The following is a 20518-nucleotide window of genomic DNA, read 5'->3' as shown; positions in this document are numbered from 1 at the left end:
AGATCTCAATATAAAACAAAGTACCATAAAACTGTTAGAAGATAATGTAGGAAAACATCTTCAAGACTTGTATTATGTGGCCACTTCCTAGACTTTACACCCAAATCACAAGCAACAAAAGAAAAGATAGATAAATGGAACTCCTCAAGCTTAAAAGTTTCTGTACCTCAAAGGAATTTCTCAAAAAGGTAAAGAGGCAGCCAACTCTATGGGAAAAAATTTTTGGAAACCATCTATCTAACAAAAGACTGATATCTTGCATATATAAAGAAATCCTACAACTCAATGACGATAGTTCACACAGCCCAATTATAAAATGGGCAAAAGATATGAAAAGACACTTCTCTGAGGAGGAAATACAAATGGCCAAAAACACATGAAAAAAATGTTCAGCTTCACTAGCTATTAGAGAGATGCAAATTAAGACCACAATGAGATACCATCTCACACCAATTAGAATGGCTGCCATTAAACAAACAGGAAACTACAAATGCTGGAGGGGATGTGGAGAAATTGGAACTCTTATTCATTGTTGGTGGGACTGTATAATGGTTCAGCCACTCTGGAAGTCAATCTGGCAGTTCCTTAGAAAACTAGATATAGAGTTACCCTTCGATCCAGCGATTGCACTTCTCGGTATATACCCGGAAGATCGGAAAGCAGTGACACGAACAGATATCTGCACACCAATGTTAATAGCAGCATTATTCACAATTGCCAAGAGATGGAAACAACCCAAATGTCTTTCAACAGATGAGTGGATAAATAAAATGTGGTATATACACACGATGGAATACTACACGGCAGTAAGAGGGAACGATGTTGTGAAACATATGACAACATGGATGAACCTTGAAGATATAATGCAGAGCGAAATAAGCCAGGCACAAAAATGGGCTACCACTAAAGTGAACTTTGAAAAATGTAAAACAAATGGTTTATAAGGTAGAATGTAGGGGAACTAGCTATAGAGAGTAATTAAGGAAGGGGGAACAATAATCCAATAAGAACAGATAAGCTATCGTGGGTAAATCTAACGTTCTGGGAATGCCCAGGAAAGACTACCGTCTGTTAATTTCTGATGGGTATAGTAGGAACAAATTCACAGAAATGTTGCTATATTAGGTTACTTTCTTGGGGTAGAGTAGGAACATGTTGGAAGTAAAGTAGTTAGCTTAGGTTAGTTGTCTTTTTCTTACTCCCTTGTTATGGTCTCTTTGAAATGTTTTTTTATTGTATGTTTTTTAATTTTTTTTTAAATTTTTCATACAGTTGATTTAAAAAAAAAAAACTAAAAAAAAACTAAAAAAAAAAAAAAAAAAAAAAAAAAAGGAAAAAATATGCAGAGCCCCCTTGAGGAGCTGGTGGAGAATACAGCGGTACTGGCCTGCCCCACCATGATGGCTGCTAACATGCCCATAGACATAGGGGACTGGTGGTTTGATGGGTTGAGCCCTCTACCACAGGATTTGCCCTTGGGAAGACTATTGCTGCAAAGGAGAGGCTAGGCCTCCCTATAGTTGTGCCTAAGAGCCTCCTCCTGAATGCCTCTTTGTTGCTCAGATGTGGCCCTCTCTCTCTAGCTAAGCCAACTTGGGAGGTGAAATCACTGCCCTCCCCAATACATGGGATCAGACACCCAGGGGAGTGAATCTCCCTGGCAACGTAGAATATGACTCCGGGGAGGAATATAGACTCGGCATCGTGGGATGGAGAACATCTTCTTTATCAAAAGGGAGATGTGAATGGAAATGAAACAAACTTCAGCAGCAGAGAGATTCCAAAAGGATCCAAGAGGTCACTCTGTTGGGCACTCTTACGCACAATATAGACAACCCTTTTTAGATCCTAATAAATTGGGGTAGCTGGTGGTAGATACCTGAAACTATCAAACTACAACCCAGAACCCATGAATCTTGAAGACAATTGTATAAAAATGTAGCTTTTAAGGGGTGACAATGGGATTCGGAAAGTTATAAGGACCACACTCCCCTTTGTCTAGTCTATGGATGGATGAGTAGAAAAATAGGGGAAGAAAACAAACAAACAAACAGACAAAGGCACCCAGTGTTCTTTTATGTTTTAATTGCTCTTTTTCACTTTAATTATTATTCTTGTTATTTTTGTGTGTGTGGTAACGAAGGTGTCAGGGATTGATTTTGGTGATGAATGTACAACTATGTAATGGTACTGTGAAAAACTGAATGTACCATTTGTTTTGTATGACTGTGTGGCATGTGAATATATCTCAATAAAATGAATATTAAAAAAAATCAGTTGGTCTTAAATGCGAGGACTGATTTTTGAACTACCAATTCATTTCCATAGATCAATACGTCTGTCCTTGTGCTTGTACCATACATTTTTTAAAGCAATTTTATTGAGCTATAATCCATTCAAAGTATATAATTATTGGCTCACAGTACTATCATAGAGTTGTGCATTCATCACCACAATAAAATTTTAGAACATTTTCATTACTCCAAAATAAAGAAAAAATAAAAGTAAAACAAAAAAGAACACCCAAAACATCCCATACCCTTAATACCCCCTATTATTTATGTATTTTTTTGTCTTCATTTTATTACTTATCTGCCAATTTACTGGATAAAGGGAGTGTCAGGCATAAGGTTTTCACAATCACAAGGTCACACAATAAAAGCTTTAATTATAAAATCATCATCAAGAATCAAGTCTACTGGATTACAGTTCAACAGATTCAGGTATTTCTTTCTAGCTATTCTAATACATAAGAAACTGAAAAGGAATATTTATATAATGCATAAGAAAAACCTCTAAAATGACCTCTCACCTCTATTTGAAATCTCTTAGCCACTGAAACTTGATTTTGTTTCATTTCTTTTCCCCCTTTTGGTCAAGAAGGCATTGTCTATCCCACAATGCGAGGGCCAGGCTCATCCCTGGGAGTAATGGCCCACATTGCCAGGGAGACTTATACCCCTAGAGGTCATGTCCCACATCAGGGGGAGAGTAGTGAGTTTATTTGTAGAGTTGGCTGTAACACAGAGGCCACATCTGAGCCATATGATACTGCAACCCCGATATTTGGTATGGACCTGGAAGTACTAAAAGCAGGGACACAAATAGGCATTTGCACATTGGTGTTTATGGCAGCAGTACTCACAATTTGCAATGAATGGAGGCAACCTAAGGGTACATCAATGGGTGAACGGAAGGGCTAACTCACCAGACTCTTTCGACTACTGCAGCTTTGTAATAACTTTTAATGTGAAGAGTGTGAGTCATCCAAATTTGTTCATCTTTTTTTCAAGTAGGATTTGGCTACTTGGGGCCCCTTACATTTCCATATAATATTTTATGATTGGCATTTTGATTTCTGCAAAATGGCTGGTGGAATTTTGATTGGGGTTGCACTGAATCTGTAAATCACTTTAGGTAGAATTCATTTATCAAAAACAGTGATCAATGATCAGCCATGCTCCCACTCTTCTACCTCACCCCATTATTGGGGAACAGGATTTTTATGTCCCTTTCTGTCCGCCACAGCTAGCCAGAGACTAGGGACCCTGAGACAGCTGGCCTCAAGAGTGGGGGATAGGTGCAGGCAGCTGCTGCTCAGAGCAAGCTATTCACAGTTCTTTAACACAGTTTCACAGCCTAATCCTCCTGCTCTTCTCTAGATGCTATATAATGTTCTTTTTCTGGTCTCCAGGGTTCTAGAACAGTTCTTTCAGACAGTTTCTGTGTTTTTACTACTGTTTTGTAGGTAGGAGTGAGTCCTTGAGCTCCCTACTTGGTGATCTTCCCCAGAAGCTCTCCCCTTTCCAATATACTCTTCATTCCTTGAATATACAAGTGCACAATGACACCATCAAACACTCAAAATTCACACATACACACACACACACAGAATCCCACTAGCTGCCAGAATCTAAATAAATGGAATCCTAAACTCCCAAAACTCAAACTTGAGCTTCTGAATATAAATACATGCATACAGTGAACTCTAAGTAATTATGCCACACCCCAAACATACCCAAACTTCTACAAACTCTCATATACATATACACACCCCTACCCAACTTGATTAAAAACACACAACATTCAGAATCCCTGAATAAATAAATACACAGACCCCACAAAACCAGAGATACTCACCTAGACAATGACTACAAAGCCCAAGAACACTATGATACTCCAACACACTCCCAAATACACATAAAACCTTCCAGATCTCTCCCCAAAATTATGCTGATTACATGTAACCTCAGCCTTAGAATTAAAGACACATAAACCTCCCTTCCCTTTACAAAATGCACAATCAACCATAGTCCCCATACAAAAATAAATTTCCCCATACACCCAATGTGAACACAAATGCCAATCCCAAGTGCTAACATATATACAAAAACCCCAATGCCTCAAACACCTCCATAATGAACACTCACAGATCCTAATAACCAATACTGCCAAGAATCCAAACTCACCTCCTGAAAAATACAGTTGTGCCATCTCTACACATACATGCACATCCAAATATATGCAAACACCCTACAAATGCTCCAACTAATCCCCCAAACCCACATGTACATGTAATTGTCTTATACTCCCCCAGCAGAAGCATGCACCCTCTACCTACAGCTCTAGGATGACACCCAACTCAGTACATTTGCTGAATCCATTCATATCCCTCAGGTTCCACAAGCTCAAGCACCCAGTGCCTGAATCTCCATACCCACCACCTGCCCACAAATCCACATGCACCTCCACAATCACCAGGTCCATGAGCAATACCTCCATACCTGCTGGATATACACAGTAAAAATCACACAAATCCCTGAAGCATCTCAGACACTACCTACATATTTTCCAGATCCCTGAAAATACACTCAGAATCACTCCTGCAAAAAAATACATAGACCACACAAGTCCCAGTAAAATTACCAAGTACAATATTTAATACAAAACACAACCCCTAAGCAATTGTGAACAAACACTAAGTAGTACACATATCCTCATATCCCATTAAAACACATCAAAACACATGTAACCCCCAAATCAATCACACAGACCCTCTGACAATACCCAAATGCATTCAAGACAAACACATATTAACTAAGTACTTAAGAAAGGGTCAGTTACCTAGTACCAAATATTACACATTCAATCCCCCATATTCTGTGAAGATACACATATATACAATGCTCAAGGAGCTGAAGATGAACAGAAGCTTTTCAACCTTCTCATAAATACACATATGATGCCCCCACTTTCCTCAAACGGCACAGAATAACCTCACAGCCCCAAATGCACACAGACTTCTACAAGGCTCCACCTTGAGAAACTACGAACAGAATCTATCCAACTGCCCAGATAATATAGTCACACTAAAAACAAAAACAAGCAAACCCAAACCAAAACACAAACCCAGCCACTCCACTCTCTCCAAATTCTTCAACACCAAAAAATAAATGCCCTGAATTCTCACCTGGGCACCATGAATACACATTTAACACCATGATCTGCAAATACACAAATCTAACTCACAGCTCACATATAGAGACATATACACAATACCTCACAATACCCTCAAAATACACAGAACCACCTCAAATGCACACACAGAGAAGTTTCCAATGTGACTGACTATATTACTATGTAGAATATCTGATGTTCCTTTCTGCAATGCCACTGATGATAAAACACTATATGCTCCCTTCCTGTTGACCTCAGGTGTGGTCATTTGACTTGCTTTGGCAAATAAACAAACAATAATTAATATTCAATTCCAAAATGCATGCATTAGAAGGGTAAACACAACCCCACCACACCTTTTAATCAACACACACTCTGTAATTCAGCCTGGACTACCTATATTTTTAGAATATGGAGAAAATTCCTACATCACTGAATATTCACACAACCTGCCCAAAACCATAGTACACACACAGCCTACAACAACCCTGCATGTACGTATGCAAACCTCCTACCCCTACCTTAAACCTTCAGTGTCATCCAAACCTCCCTCCTATCACAACATACAGGCCTCCCCACCCCGTGAATTCACACAACTTATATACACAGAACTTATATACACAGAAACACACATTTCCCCTAAGCACATAAATATCTCCCACTACGCTGAAGACATTCACACACTCAGAATGTACATGTACATGTGAAAAGAATGAGCTCGGTGGGTAGTGAGATATGCTGCAGATCCCTCTGCAGTGAACGCCTCGCTTTCCTAGTTGAGGGGAATGGTGTTGTGAGACAGCCTGAGATGTATCTGAGGGCCGCAGATACAGGGAGTCACTTTGCCCAGGGTTTCACCCCATTCCAGAAAAGCTCACCATCCAGTGGGTAATGGAGGCCGGTAAGAAACGCCTACAGGACTCAGCCTAACTGAGGGAAAGACCCAACCACACATCCTAGAGCTACAGCCCTCCTGAGGTAAGGTGAAAAGGTTCCGGGTGTGTATCATAATTCTTCTCTCTCTGCCAGGTACTGATTTATTTATTTTATTTTTCTTTCTTTCACAGAGGTTGTTTTCTAGGTTCCTATTGATAAAGTACCCCTATTTTCATCTGGTCCCCTCATAGTCATATTTGCTGATGAAAGGATGGGTAAGGGGCAAGCCTGGTCTGCAGGCAGAACCTAGACTCTTTAGCTCCAGGCTGACATTCCTGCAAGGCTTCCTGCTACATATTTCAGAAGCCTAAGGAGCTCAGTCTGGGCAAAAGGGAGGTTTGAGTCTCTCTGGAGTTGTGGGTGGGGGAACTTCACATCCCTCATTCACTCTCTCCACCTCCCACTGTAGGACCAAAGCTTGTCTAAGGCCCCATTTCAGATTCTTGGCCTCTCTAGCTCTGGTCTGTTTTCTATTGAGCCTGTTTTGTTTTCCACATCTGCAGGTCCTGGGTCACCTTCCTTTGGCCCTGAAAACACAACCTCCTCCCTTCAATCCTAGGATCCTACAGTAGAAATAAGAATGAACTTCATTTTTAGGAGGAGTTTCCCAGTGGTGGGACAGAAGACTTCTGGGTCCCCTCAGACCACACCAGTGTGTCACTACAAGCCTGTGGGACCCCAGGCCCTAGTGTGGAATTAGAAGAGCAAAGGACTTTGTCTCATCAACCTTGGGGCAACAGCATACTCTAGGGCTTCTCAGGGCCTGGCAAAAAGTGCCTCACAGTACAGGGCTGACAATTCCTTCAGTCCATGTAGAGATGGGGGAGTGGAGGGGAAGGCTGGTTCTGCCTCCAAGTTGAGGGGTGCTCTCTACCCCAGCCTCAATCTTTGCATCTCTCCTTGGGGTCAGTAATCCCAGTATGGAGTCTGCAGCCCCAAGACCACTCTCCAACCTCCCCAGGCCATCAAGATACATCCTGTTATAACACCACATTTTCTATTGGTGTTATGTGACATGAGCACTAGGAAAAGAAGAATGTGGTTATCTGTCAAAACCCATGGACAGAATCAAGAGTGGAAATCAATGAGACCAGATCCTTTTGGGGTCATATTTGGAGGGAATGCAGTCAGGCCCTGTTGAACACCCTCAAGGACAGATGTCCCTACTGGTGGTCCCTGGGCTGATTATCCATTTCTTTTGGGGAGGGTGGTGTTGTCTCTACCAAGTTTCCCTGAATTCCTGTTCACATTTTCTGATTCATCCCCCCAAAATGTCTTCCCACCATGCTCCTGGGAGTGGGTGCAAGTCCTTAGTGTGCAATATGGAGAGAAGAAGACAGATGCAATGGGGAGTGAGGTTTTAGGGCCAGTCAGGTCAAGGTTTCAATTTCACCATTGTCATATGCTGGCCCTGTGACCTGTGGTCTCTGTATCTGTGGGTTTTTTTTTTTTTTAATCATATGATAGGAAGAATAAAATTTCATTTGGATAACCCTTATTAGGATTAGAGATTTGAAAGTAAAATGCTTACCCAGGATAGAGACTCAACCCATGATATCCATCATTTCTACTCTGAAAGTGTTCAAAAGGGTGTCTGGAGTCATGAGGAGAGTGTTCTGTGTATGTGGGTCTGGGCTTAGTATTGAAAGGGGGCAGGGCTAGAGGGGTGAAGAAGTCAGGGAGTTCCCTGAGGTTACCCTCACTATTCCTGAGGTCCAGACCTTCAGCCCCTTCCTCTGACCCATCACAGCCCCTTCACCATGTGCTGGATCCAACTGCTCATGATTCCATCTCCCTCTTGACTGTGCACTTTCTTATGGGGGAACAGAGTCCTTGTCTTCAGTGGGACAAGGACATCAACATAAGCAAGAACTAGAGTGGGGATAATAACAGTTATCATTTCTTTAATATCTTTACCAAGAGTACTTGTTCAAGGCATGCTACAGAACTATATAAATGTCATAACTAGCCTGTGACATAGAGGTGATTCCCATTTCACACATGAGTCACAACTCATCCAGGTCACAGAGTCAGTAAGAGGATGACCCAGAATTGGCTTCAAATCCATGCAGGCAACAATCCCTTCACCTCTCACCCTGACCTGAGTGAACTATGACTCTGCTTTCTATGAATGTAGATATGTTCATTACATAAGGTAATATAAATAGGGTCACAATATGTGTATTCATTGGGGTCTGGCTTTTGTCACTGAGAATGAAATTTTGAGATCCTCCAGGTGGTTGTGTATGAATAGTTAGCTCAATTTTATGGCACAGTGTAATCCATGTGTAAATATACCACAATTTGCTTACCTGGTTATCAGCTGATGGAACTTGGGAGGTTTTGACTATTTACTATCATCTCACTTAGTTTATTTCTAGAAGTGGGATGGCTGGGCATGTGGGATAAGCCCATTTAAATTTATAAGGCACAGCCAAACTGCTTTTCACAATCCCTCAGATCATGTATAGACATCCCAGTTGATCCATTTCCTTCAACTCTTGGAACTGTCACTGTTTTTTTTTTTATTTTTACCATTTTATCACATGTACTGGCTTCATATTTCGGTTTCAATTTTTATTTCCTTGCTCATTAGTGATGTTGAGCATATGTTCACCTGCATATTTCCCAATCATATATATTTTGGTAGTGTCTGTTCAAATTTTTTACCTAATTTTATTGGCTTTTTAAAGTTATCATTGAGCTGCAAACATTCTTTAGATACTCTGTACATAAGCTCAATTTCAGATATACATGCTGTGAGTTTTACTTCCTATTGTGACTTGCCCATTTATGTACAAATATGAAACTCAGTAAATTTTAGTGGTGTGAATGACTTGATTATCTATATTCAACTTCAGATTCTCATTGTCACACTAGCTCTGAGAATTTTGAGTCAGGGACAACTTTGTGCCTGCTGATATTTGCCGTGTCCATTCTCAGGCCTGAGGGGAGACCTACTAAGACACCAGGGATTCCTTTAACATGAGACCCTGAAGAGGACTGGCCTCTGCCTGTGTGGGGCCTCTCTTCCAACTACTTAAGTTCAACTTGGGAAGAGGAGTGGATTTTCATTCTAAAAAGAAAACTAGGGATTACTTCTGGGGAGTGAGATGAAAACAAATGTGGCTCCAAGTAAACAACACAGCTGCTCTGCCATCTCTGAACCCTGTGATGCTCAGGGCTCTGCCACCTCAACCCTCCTCCCTGGCAGGGGCAGTTCCAGGGCTCAGCCAGACTCGCTCCATGCCAGGCAGACTATTCCTCGGGGTGAATCCTCTCCCAAACCCATGATATTCTCTCCACAAAATATTTGTACCAGAACAACCAGCTCAGCTTATATCAGCCCTTCCAGCAATTTTCATTCATGTAACCTGGGAGGGAGCTTTTCAAGGCTTGGTTGAGATATAAGAAACGCCTGTCCTCTCTACTAAATCTCACGGCACATGTCCTACCACATAAGAGCAAAATACTTAAAAAATACTCAACAAAATCTACTGTGTATACTTTCTGTGTATTTTAACTTAAAATATATAACATTTAAAAATATAAAGGTAATCAGAGCACCATTCTCCTAATAAACACATTATACAGAATAAAATCCTGCCATTAAGTTGGGGTTAGAATATGAAAGGGGCAGTGGAGGATAAGAATCCCACCATACCATAGGAAAGCATTTATTGGAGCATTCAAAAAAGGGATGTCTGTGCCTTTTGTTGGCAGGAGGAAATATCGTAAAGAATAAAAGGCAAAAAGGAGACTCACCATAAGGAGTAAGGCCCAGAAATCCTTCAGTGGGTCCCAGGGAGGCAGGAGGCAGGTGTGAGGTCAGAAGTTTTCCACTATCACTTGATACCCTCAGGTGGGATCCAGCTCCATGTGGAACACAGAAAATAAAGAAGAACCAGGAACCCTATAAGGAAAACATGAAACTGAGATGAGCCTCCCGGTGCTAAGAACATCCTAAGCATTCAGATAAGAAAAAAGTCCATGTCACATTGGTTCAGCAGAATCAGAATCAAATCTCTTCTTAGCTGAACCTCCCCAGTGTCACCAGCCCTCACAACCATCATCTTTTAGCCCTACCTCTGCAGTTCCTCCAATGTCACCTCACTGACACCTGGAGGTCCTTTCTACTCCTGAAGGCTCAGGTTTCCATGGAGATAGGTTGTTTGAGAATTAGTGTCACAGTTGACCTGTTTGCTACCCAATATTACACCCAGGGAGCAGACAGCAGGTTGGGGGGTGGGGTACATGGTTCTGCATCCTTTCCAAAGCAGGAACCTTAGTGGACTGTATTCTTGACCACTAGTCATGACCAAGAGAAGCCAATTGCACCTGTGGCTGCCCAGATGATTCTCAAAAGTTTTTGCCTCGGAGAAGACTTGATCCATCTTATCTACTGTTCAGGAAGCTGCACTACCTTGGGACTGCTGACTGTCATGTGAACAACTCAACTGTGAAGTTCTGCTACGCATGGCCATCGTCAATCACCCCTATGCATTTAGGGTTCCCTGATGCAAGTACCACATGAAAGCAGAAGGAACACCCTAAAACTCAGACACACCTGAACCCATCTGCATAAGGAGGAGCAGAAAATCTCCAACATTTAGGGGAATCTTTGGCCCTTAAGCATTAACAATTCTGATTGGGAGCAACCCAGTAATTCATAATGATGAAGGGTGGATGCAAACATAGATGGGAAACCTACAACTGTCCCACTCATTATTCACTTAGAGTTGCCAATGAACCTACTACAATGTTGCCTGAATGATCTGGCTCTATAATACATATTAAGTATGCACGTGCACACACAAACACACACACACTGATGATGCTCTGGAAAATGTACAATTATCTGCTCTCCAGGAACAGAATGCATATCCCCAATTTATGGAGTAAATATTCCCACCATGGCCAATTTAGAATACCAACCTGATGTCACTGAATACTGACACAGGAAGAGATATGCACAATCAATGATCCCAAGTGTTTTCATTTTCCTGGGTTGCTCAAGAGAATACCATGCAATGGCTGGTTTAAACAATGGGAATTTATTAGCTTATGGGTTTCAGGCTAAGAGAAAGTCGAAATCAAGGAGTCATCAAAAGATGCTGTCCAGGGCTGGCTTAGGCAATCCTGTATCCTGGGTTCCACTGTCACTTATCAATGCACATGGTGGCCTCTCCTGGCCTCTCCATTCTCTTCCAGGTTCTGCTGAATTTCACCTTCTTGCTTCCTGTGGTTTTATGTCTGAATTTCATTCTGTTTATAAAGGATTCCATTCATAGGATCAAGGCTCATCCTGGTTGAGGTGGGACACACTGTACTGGAAGTAACCTCATCAAAAGGTCCCACAATGGGAATTGATTAAGTTTAAGAATATGTTTTTCTTGGGGTACATAGAGCTCTAAACCACCACACCTTGCTAATATGAACCAGCTCCAGTGAACCTGATCCCCTTTCATAGGAAAATTGTACAGGATGGAACTGTACCCAAACAGGACCCTCAATTCCCACCCTAAACATACCAACAAAACCACCCTACATATCTCCAAACACAAACACTCTCAAATATCCTAGACAAACATGCCCAATTGTATCCATACCTTAAATACAGTTGAATCACCTATTATTCCTAAATTTTTACATTCAAAACCTGCCCACCTTGAACACTCACATGCCAGTCCTATAACTGTACACATATAACAAATAACAAATCTGCCTGAAAACAGACATGCAACCAATACACTTCTGGTATACACACAATAAATACCCTACATATACACAGGCTCTCAAAACACCAAGTAAAAAAAGATTTATCTCATACATCTCCCTAATGGACCCACACAGAATTCTACAACTGTACAATAGTCACAATATCTAAATACACACACAACCTACACAGACTGTTAGTTTCCAAATACACAGACTGAACCTACCACATATCAAAGAGTACATACTCGATGAACTCCATAAACTCCCTGAACCCAAATGCATATAGAGCTACAAACAACCTATAGGCATCAATTACATACAAGGCCCTGAAAACACACATACACACAAGTGAACCAAATTCCTCAAGCATAACATTCCAGAATAAACAAAGACATTCAGTGAACCCGTTATTATACACACAAACTTCCAATGAAGACACTTTACAAAACCCATGATTATATAGTAAACACTCTGATAGATACACAGAAAATACAAAAACACCAGCTGTCCCTGCACTATTGCTGATATGCAAACATACCTGCCTACACAGTAAACACATGCATACCCACTCAAATATTTCCAATATCTGAATATATACACTGCCAAAACATTACACATCATCCCCATATACCAAGAATAAAACCCCACCTCTCTAACCCCTAATCATTCCCAAAGACACATGTGAAAACCCTAGCATTTTCCAAAGTAGGCTGTGAATATTTCTTACATGCTAGATCCCATGGATAAATGTATACAATTCATCATCTCACTCCTGGATATGCACACAAATCAGTCACACACTCTGAAGACACAAGGAAATATCTCATCTTACACTATATAAGTACATATAAAACTCCTTTCAAATCCCCAAATATAAGACCCCACTCCTACACCCCAAATTCACAGATATAGTCATATCATATACCTGGAAAACATAAAAATACAATTATCCCACTGTGGTAGACTGAATTATGCTACCAAATTAGACATGTTATTGGTGGGAACCTATTGTAAATAGGATCTCCTGAACATAATACTTTTAGTTACAATGTGGCCCAAATGAATAAGCGTGTGTTTTAATTAGATTGCAGCAAACCTTATAAAAAGAATCAGAGGTTAGAGAAGCTAGAAAGGAGAGGACATTGGCAAGTGATAGGAGGCAGAAACACATCCAACGATCACCAGTAGTCAGCAGAAAAACACTATAAATATTCAGGAGAAAGTAAGCTTTGCCCATACCTTGATTTGGACTTCTTCTATCCTCAAACCAGAGATCAGTAAATGTTTGTTGTTTACGGCAATCCCTTGTGTGGTATTTGTGATAGCAGCTCAGGCAAACTAAGATATTTACTTCCATGTATAAACACACAACACACCATTCCATCAGGTTTATATAGACTAACTTTGCAGAATACATACTAAAACTTCTCTAGCTATAAATTCAAATTCATAGCCTTAGAAGACACACATCCAAACTGCTGTGATCCTTGAATACACATACAGTCAATACACACATCTCAAATATACACACAATTCTCCAACATGCTATAAATATGCACAAACACCCTATACTCTCAAATACATATATGGTCCCACACTACCTGTATATACATATTCCCACACTCATGAATATTCACAAAAATAACTCCAGCATCTTCCAGAATAAGAGTCAACAAATGGCACAATCCCACAATCCTTTCATCTGTACATATATAACATCCTGCCCGCTACCTAAAATGGTCTTACAGCTACCCTCAAATACCGAAGTACAAACAAAATTCCTGAAAATCACCAAAACATACATCACTAATCAACATGCCCCATTAAACTCAAATGATGCCCCCACATCCCCCAAATACACAAAATACACAGACCCTATAAACTAATATACACAGACACATTCCTTAACACTGCCCATATGCATATGCAGATATTCCTGCCAAACCAACAATTAAACACAAAAAATTTTCTAAGATTTATGGGGAAAGCATGCACAACATGTAAAAGGAAAAAAAAATTCCCAAAGCCTCAAATTATAAATAAATAACCCCATTGATATACATTAATTGCATCTCACACTATCCAAAAACACTGAGCTCCAGCCACACTGAAAAAACACACTCATGACCTCTAGTTAATCCTAAATATACATACTGGGCACACCAATTCACACATTTGAATACACATATCACATTTCCACCAACCCATTAAATACAAACATAAACCCTGAACTATGAATTCATAGGAACACAATCCCATACATGCACAATTGAGCTCATGCTCCTTGAATTTCTACGATCCCCAAAAGGCCCACAAATACCCACAGAGAATATCCCATTTCCAGGAACACAACCAGCCTCCCTCCCCTACACCCATAATCAGGCACAAAATGCCCTCCCATTGACCCCCTAACAACCCAAGGATGAATGCACATGGACCTCACACTCCAAAGACACCCTTGCACTCAGAACCTCCACTCCTCTAGAATACAAACACTTTAGGGCCCCAAGTACATCAGGAATGACTTGTTGGCAAAGGTTCAACAGGCTAAACCAATTCTCTGTAAAGTATTAATACACCCACCCTCACACAATAAACACTGATAATATAATAGAGATAGCATGCAATTCACAGAAAATTACAAAATATTCAATACTCTTTATTGTAAGTTCCATATAGCCAACTGATTCAAACATAATGCTTTTGATTTTTGCCCAAATCTTGCTTCTTTTAGATGCTTGCAATCCCATAATTTGAAATCACATTTTCAATAAATATTTGATTATATTACTTTAAGCAACGACCCTCACATTCTTGAAAAATGAATGGGTTCATAATAAATGTTGGTTGATATTTTTATGTTAACAGATAGTATAGTGAAATAATGAAGATATACATTAGAATTTCACTCAATTTTGAATGGTATTCCTTACCTCTCTCCTCACGAGAGTAACAGTTTTCAGATACTGAAGAAATCTTCCTTTTTTTCTATCAGGATATAACAGAAACAAATTTGACACACTTTTAAGTTTGCTCTACATTACTAAATTTCCTAACGCACTTTAACCAATAAATGCAGCCGGGTCTGTGCCTGCGTGTTTCCAGTTCCCGAGGTACAGATGCTCCCCGACAGCGCAGGGCGGCAACACCAGGGCAGGAGCGCACCTTACGGAGCAGCCGCTGATACAGACACAACATACGCAAATAACCCGAGAGCACATACAAAACTGAGTTCGCTCACATCATTACAAGCTATGAATCACAGTAGCCATTACCTTTATTTTTTACAAAACGGAAAGATAAAACCCGAACGCAGGAAAAACGGTCAAAGTACATCCCTTCCCCCCACCAATGACCGTTAGCGAAGTGCCCTCCGCACTGCGCGCATGCGCTTCCCTTCAGATTTGGTTCCCAACCGCCACCTGGAGCAGTTGGAGGGCAAGAGACCACGTGCCTGAAAGCCCGGCCCATCACTGTAGCATGCGCACGTGTGCAGGGCCAGGTCCCGTGGAGAAAGTCTACTGGGGAGGGGGCCTGTGGAAGAGGCGGGAAGTGGAGCCTCAGGGCCCTTATGAGGCTTCTTGGGGAACAGGCAATGCCTGTTCTCCAGGAAGGTCCACAGCCATCCCACCGTCTGTAAGAGAAGGTGTAGGAAAAGACCAATCACGATTTTTATATTTGCAAGCCTGCAGGGCAGTTCCGTGTATTTAGATAGGATCCTTGGTGAATTATTTTAAGAAGAGATCTGTTCTAATGCAGTGTTCTCAGATTGCAAGGATTAAGTTATGCATGGCTTGACTGCATTTATCTTGCTCTTACTCATGTCCTTTGCAAAAAACTCCTGGCTTTTCTGGGTCCTTGCTCTCAGAGTAGAACTAAGTAGCGTCTTACCAATGGAATAGAATAAAAATCCAGACTTAATAATACGATTTATTAAAGTGTTCTCATTCAATGAAAAGGTGAAAATAATGTGTTTTCTTCGTGGAACAAAGATTCAAATTCAGATCTCTTTACCATTAATTCACTGCTCTTTCTAAAGGAGTGAATAAATAATGAGAGTTTAATAGGTTACACCTCTTAGGTAGGGATGCTATATAAAACAGAGGACACCACTTAACTGTGAATCACAGACATATGAATATTTTCCTAGCATACAAGTGTCATGTAATATTTGGGACATACTTAGCCAAAATATTTGTTTCCTGAATTTCAGATTTAACTGGAAATATGTAGTTGTTTGCTAAATATGGAAATGTTATTCCTAGGGATGCTTTAAAGTTTTAAGAAATATTAAATCTTTTCCTTTCAGTTATCTATCTTAAGGAAATAAGAGTACAGTAATTGCAGAGAAATTGATAATGTAAAATGTAGGAACATAGGCTAATTTCATAACCAGAAATTAAGATTAGAATTTATGATTTATATCATAAAGTGAAAATGTTTATTTGGAAGGAACTTACATTGTATTTACTTTGAATGAAGTCTCTCGAAACATTAAAAAGCAGCAATTGTCTTTGGTTTCCTCTGCTGAGATAAATGGTGTAGCCAGTGGAAAGAGGCAGGGGGAAAACTTGTTCCTAAATATTCCATTTTACAAAATTTGGCCTTTTAAATCATAAAAATGTTACCTGTTAAAAAATTAATTAAAATCATTAGAATATAAAATTTAAAAACATAACAACAAGAAAATAAAGTGAGGAAAAAAGCAATGATTTTTCCTGTAAGCCTACAAGCATGGAGATCTTTTATATCTTGGGACTTTCCAGCAATGAGTGTTGGTTAGTACGGCAGGCCTTGGTGGACTCTGCAGAGCTTACAATAATGGACACTATTTACGGGAAGCAAGGCTGATGAACATACAGCAATCTAACATGCTTGATCTGCTGAGGAATCCTAATTTCCAACATTGTGTTACCTTATATCCATAAGTACACATGGATTTATCAAATTATGTGTTCTGATTTTTGTACAAAAAATGATGTTGTCATTGAAGTAAGTGAAAAACCTTCCACTACAGTTGCAGAGCAGGGTGGGTAAAGGGGCACAAAACTAGGTTGATTAATAAGAACTTGGGATAAGTCTTTTGCTATGAATCTGAGAAAGAATCCACAAATTGCTCCGAAGGAGTACATAACAATTGAGTTGTCCAATTGTAATTTGAAAGGAACATCTGTTTTTTGCCCATCTGTCAGAGCCCTTCATGGAATGCCTCCCCGCCCCCACCTCAGGCCTACCTGCCCTCTGCCCCTCCCCCACTGTAGAATGTCTTGAGTCCTGCATTCTCACCCTGTTTTGATTCAAATTTCCCATCCTTTACTCAGATTCCTGAGAATCTGCTGGGAGCAGGTCACTCTCTGGGTTGTGGACCTGAACATTTCTCAACCTGTAGGCTACCAGACAGCAGTGAACAGTGTCCATGCCTGCAGTGGTGACATCAGAAGAAGGTAGGAATGTAGGATAGGGGATGTGTTATGACAGTCCCTGCCATCCTTCAAATATATGGGAATTCAGATATGACCCATCCTCTTGGGAAAAGATTTGAGCTGAACTAGAAGAAGGAGGGATCACTGGACTCCCACCAAGGATCACTCACCTGGAAGGTGGGGGCAAGTTGAATACCTGAGGCTTTCAGTTGAGGAAGGGGTCTCCTTAGAGGTAGACCTGGATTTCTGAGTAGAACTACATTGGCTACAGAGAAAAGATGGGAACAGGCAGATTGACTCTCTCTAAAAGGGAGAATAGCTACATAACAAGTGTTCAAAGAGTGGTGGGATTATGTTGTTTAGTGACACAGAGAGGCTTACCTATCTATACCTGTGTCATTTCCTCAGGCACGTGAAAATTACTTTTTGACTTTGAAGGATATGAACTGGAGTAAACTACGTCTTATGTGGGCAGTGGGGAGCAATGTTCTAAAGCAGAAAACAATTAAGTGGAGTTGTCTGTATCCACATCTGCAGTGATCGATTCTCTGGGTGAGCTAGTCTGGAAGTTACTCTAACTGCCACAGCCCAGAGTCCCTAAGCTCCTCCCTGCCCAAAGACACCATTGATTACCCTCCTGACAGATGTTTTCAGGCCAGGGCAGTTGAGTAAAGTCAAATAGTTTTAGAGGTTGGGCACATGTAAATTGTATGGGCATACCTAAATTGGTTGCGCATACCTCCGTTGTTCTGAATTGTTCTAAGATTGTGGAGTCTCAGATCTTCAGACTCTCTTGAACTTGTTCCTAACCTCATGGAGAACCCTCAGCCCTTCATTTTACAGTTGAGAGGAAGATGTTGCTCATATTCCATGAGTACTTCATGGTCATGGAGGGGAAACTAGGTGGTGTTGGTTTTCCAATGGAACATTCTTTGATGGCTGATTTCCTTCTGAAGAGTGAATGAAGAATAGCAAGGAATTAAGTATATTTTGTCTATTATTATTATTAATGACACTAGCACAGCTTTTTGATTAACTTTGTCTGTATTGTAGGTTCCTGCTCTCATTGAGAACAATCTGAGGGAGGAACTTGTGATCAGGAATGTGTTCCAGATTTCAAAGCGCCAAATGACACCTGACTCATACTTGGTCATAAGGGTATTTACGTTTCCTGTTTGAAGTTCAAATTAGAAGGAACAGTCAGTCTCCAACACTTGGTGTCAATTTTGAACAGAGAGGCACCTATGTTAACCTCTGGAGTCCTCCCCTGTTGTGTTTCACTGACCTTTGCTTACCCTCTCCAGATATAGTTGGTTCTTACCTGACAGAATCATGGGGAACTTGGCATCTCCTGTCCTGGAAAGAGAATTTCCTAAGTGGTGGAAGGAACATCTGAGTAGTAGAAAGGGGGCCTGGCACTAGGCAATAAGGGTTTGGAGGAGGCCCACGACCTGTAGGCATATGCTGGAAGGATGTGCAAAGGGCATGAGCTTCAGGGTTCCTAAGGGGAAGACTCCTGCCTGGGTAGAGATTTTTCTCCATTTCTTCATGTTTTGTGGTTGTGAGAAAGGACAAAAGATGATTTATAATGAGCATCAAGAAAAGGGAGACTGAAGAGAAGAGGGGTAAAACAATCTTTGGGAATCTACTTCCTTCATAACTTCCCTGTGGCTGCCTAAAACTTACTCTAGAGAACCCCCTTATTTGCTCCTGAGAAAGATGAGGGGTATTTTTCCAAATATCACATGTCAACCCTGTTCCTTGCCCTACATCAGCCCTTTAGGCTGCCTGGATATCTGATGGTGATTTCCTCAGTTAGGCACTGTGATCTAGTGTCAAGCATGGGCTCCTATCTTCTTAGCAGTCAGAGGCCTGGGAGTCTTGACCTGGGAGCAAGTCCTGCGATGGAAAAACTGTCAGCTGGAGTTCTGGAATTCAACATCTCTAGGAGGACATTTGCTATCCTTGAAGATTACCTGTCCATGTGCCTGCTCACATATTGGAGTTCATAGTTCTGATACCCCAAATAGTTCAGGACATCCCCTGATAGATGCAACACTGTAGCCTTTTTGACTATTCCATTCACACATTTCCTTGTCTCCACGGCATCTCCATTGCTCAGACTGGACATGAGCATGAATCCCGGCACCTCCCTGTATCATTTCACTACACAACCAGTCCCCACACCCATACCTGATCCACAACACCCACCTACTGGTGCACACTACCCATACCCCATTTTTAATCCATCATTTCCTCCTGGTGACCCTCTGGTGCTGCCTGCTTTCTCCAGAACACTGTTGTTGACAGGATATGAAGGCCCTGTCACTAGTGCACCTGGAGCTGACAAAGTCATTATCCAAGTCAGGAAACTAGCAGGTCCAGCTGAGACCTCTCAAACTCAGTCTGTTATCCTTCCTCAGACACCCCACATTTCAGGTGACAAAAGGATCCTCTGTGGGGGTGTTAATCATCCCCCTCCAGGGAACTTGAGACCCTCTGCTCTGCAGCCCATTATACCTGCCACGGCTGTCAGAGGTACCCAGGCTGGTAATGGAGGTTGGTCCCCAGGCCTTCCTCCTCAAGCTCCAACACCAGTTGCCCTGTTGACCCCCAATGTTCATTCAGGAAATGCTTTGCCCATGCCACAGAGGGGGCCTCAGAGGAGGGATGTGTGACCTCCACCCAATTGACACCTTCACTAGATGACTCCTGCAAACCCAAGGGTATTTATGAGAACTTCAGACATTGGCAGCATTTCAAGTCCCTAGCCTGGAGGCACATTTGTCGAAGTCCTGATGCTGAAGCTCTTTCCTGCTTCCTCATGTGGGTGACTTCCTCTTGTGCACATACTGATTGCCCTGGAGTATTCAAATAAAGAGGGCTAGGGGATGGACAATTGATCTTAGGTCATCAGGGAACACTTGAAGGAAGGTCATGGGTGCAAAGGGGTACAATGGGTGAAAACTTACTCTCATATGTTT

The 20518-nt window shown here is 41.2% G+C and overlaps 1 long non-coding RNA gene across 1 annotated transcript in view; it reads right to left on the bottom strand.

Annotated features, from left to right (window-relative positions):
- LOC119505575 overlaps positions 1–15099 on the bottom strand; it is a 52721-nt gene extending 37622 nt beyond the window's left edge. Inside the window, exons 1-2 of the long non-coding RNA XR_005210762.1 lie at positions 15045–15099; positions 10159–10306 (exon numbers count right to left, since the gene is read on the bottom strand). This is a non-coding gene — a long non-coding RNA (uncharacterized LOC119505575). The remainder of the gene's footprint in view (positions 1–10158; positions 10307–15044) is intronic.
- Between the last annotated feature and the right edge of the window lie 5419 nt (positions 15100–20518).

The sequence above is a fragment of the Choloepus didactylus genome, chromosome 10 (assembly GCF_015220235.1).
Source record: "Choloepus didactylus isolate mChoDid1 chromosome 10, mChoDid1.pri, whole genome shotgun sequence".
NCBI lineage: Eukaryota > Metazoa > Chordata > Mammalia > Pilosa > Megalonychidae > Choloepus > Choloepus didactylus.
This window is presented reverse-complemented; position numbering and strand designations above follow the sequence as displayed.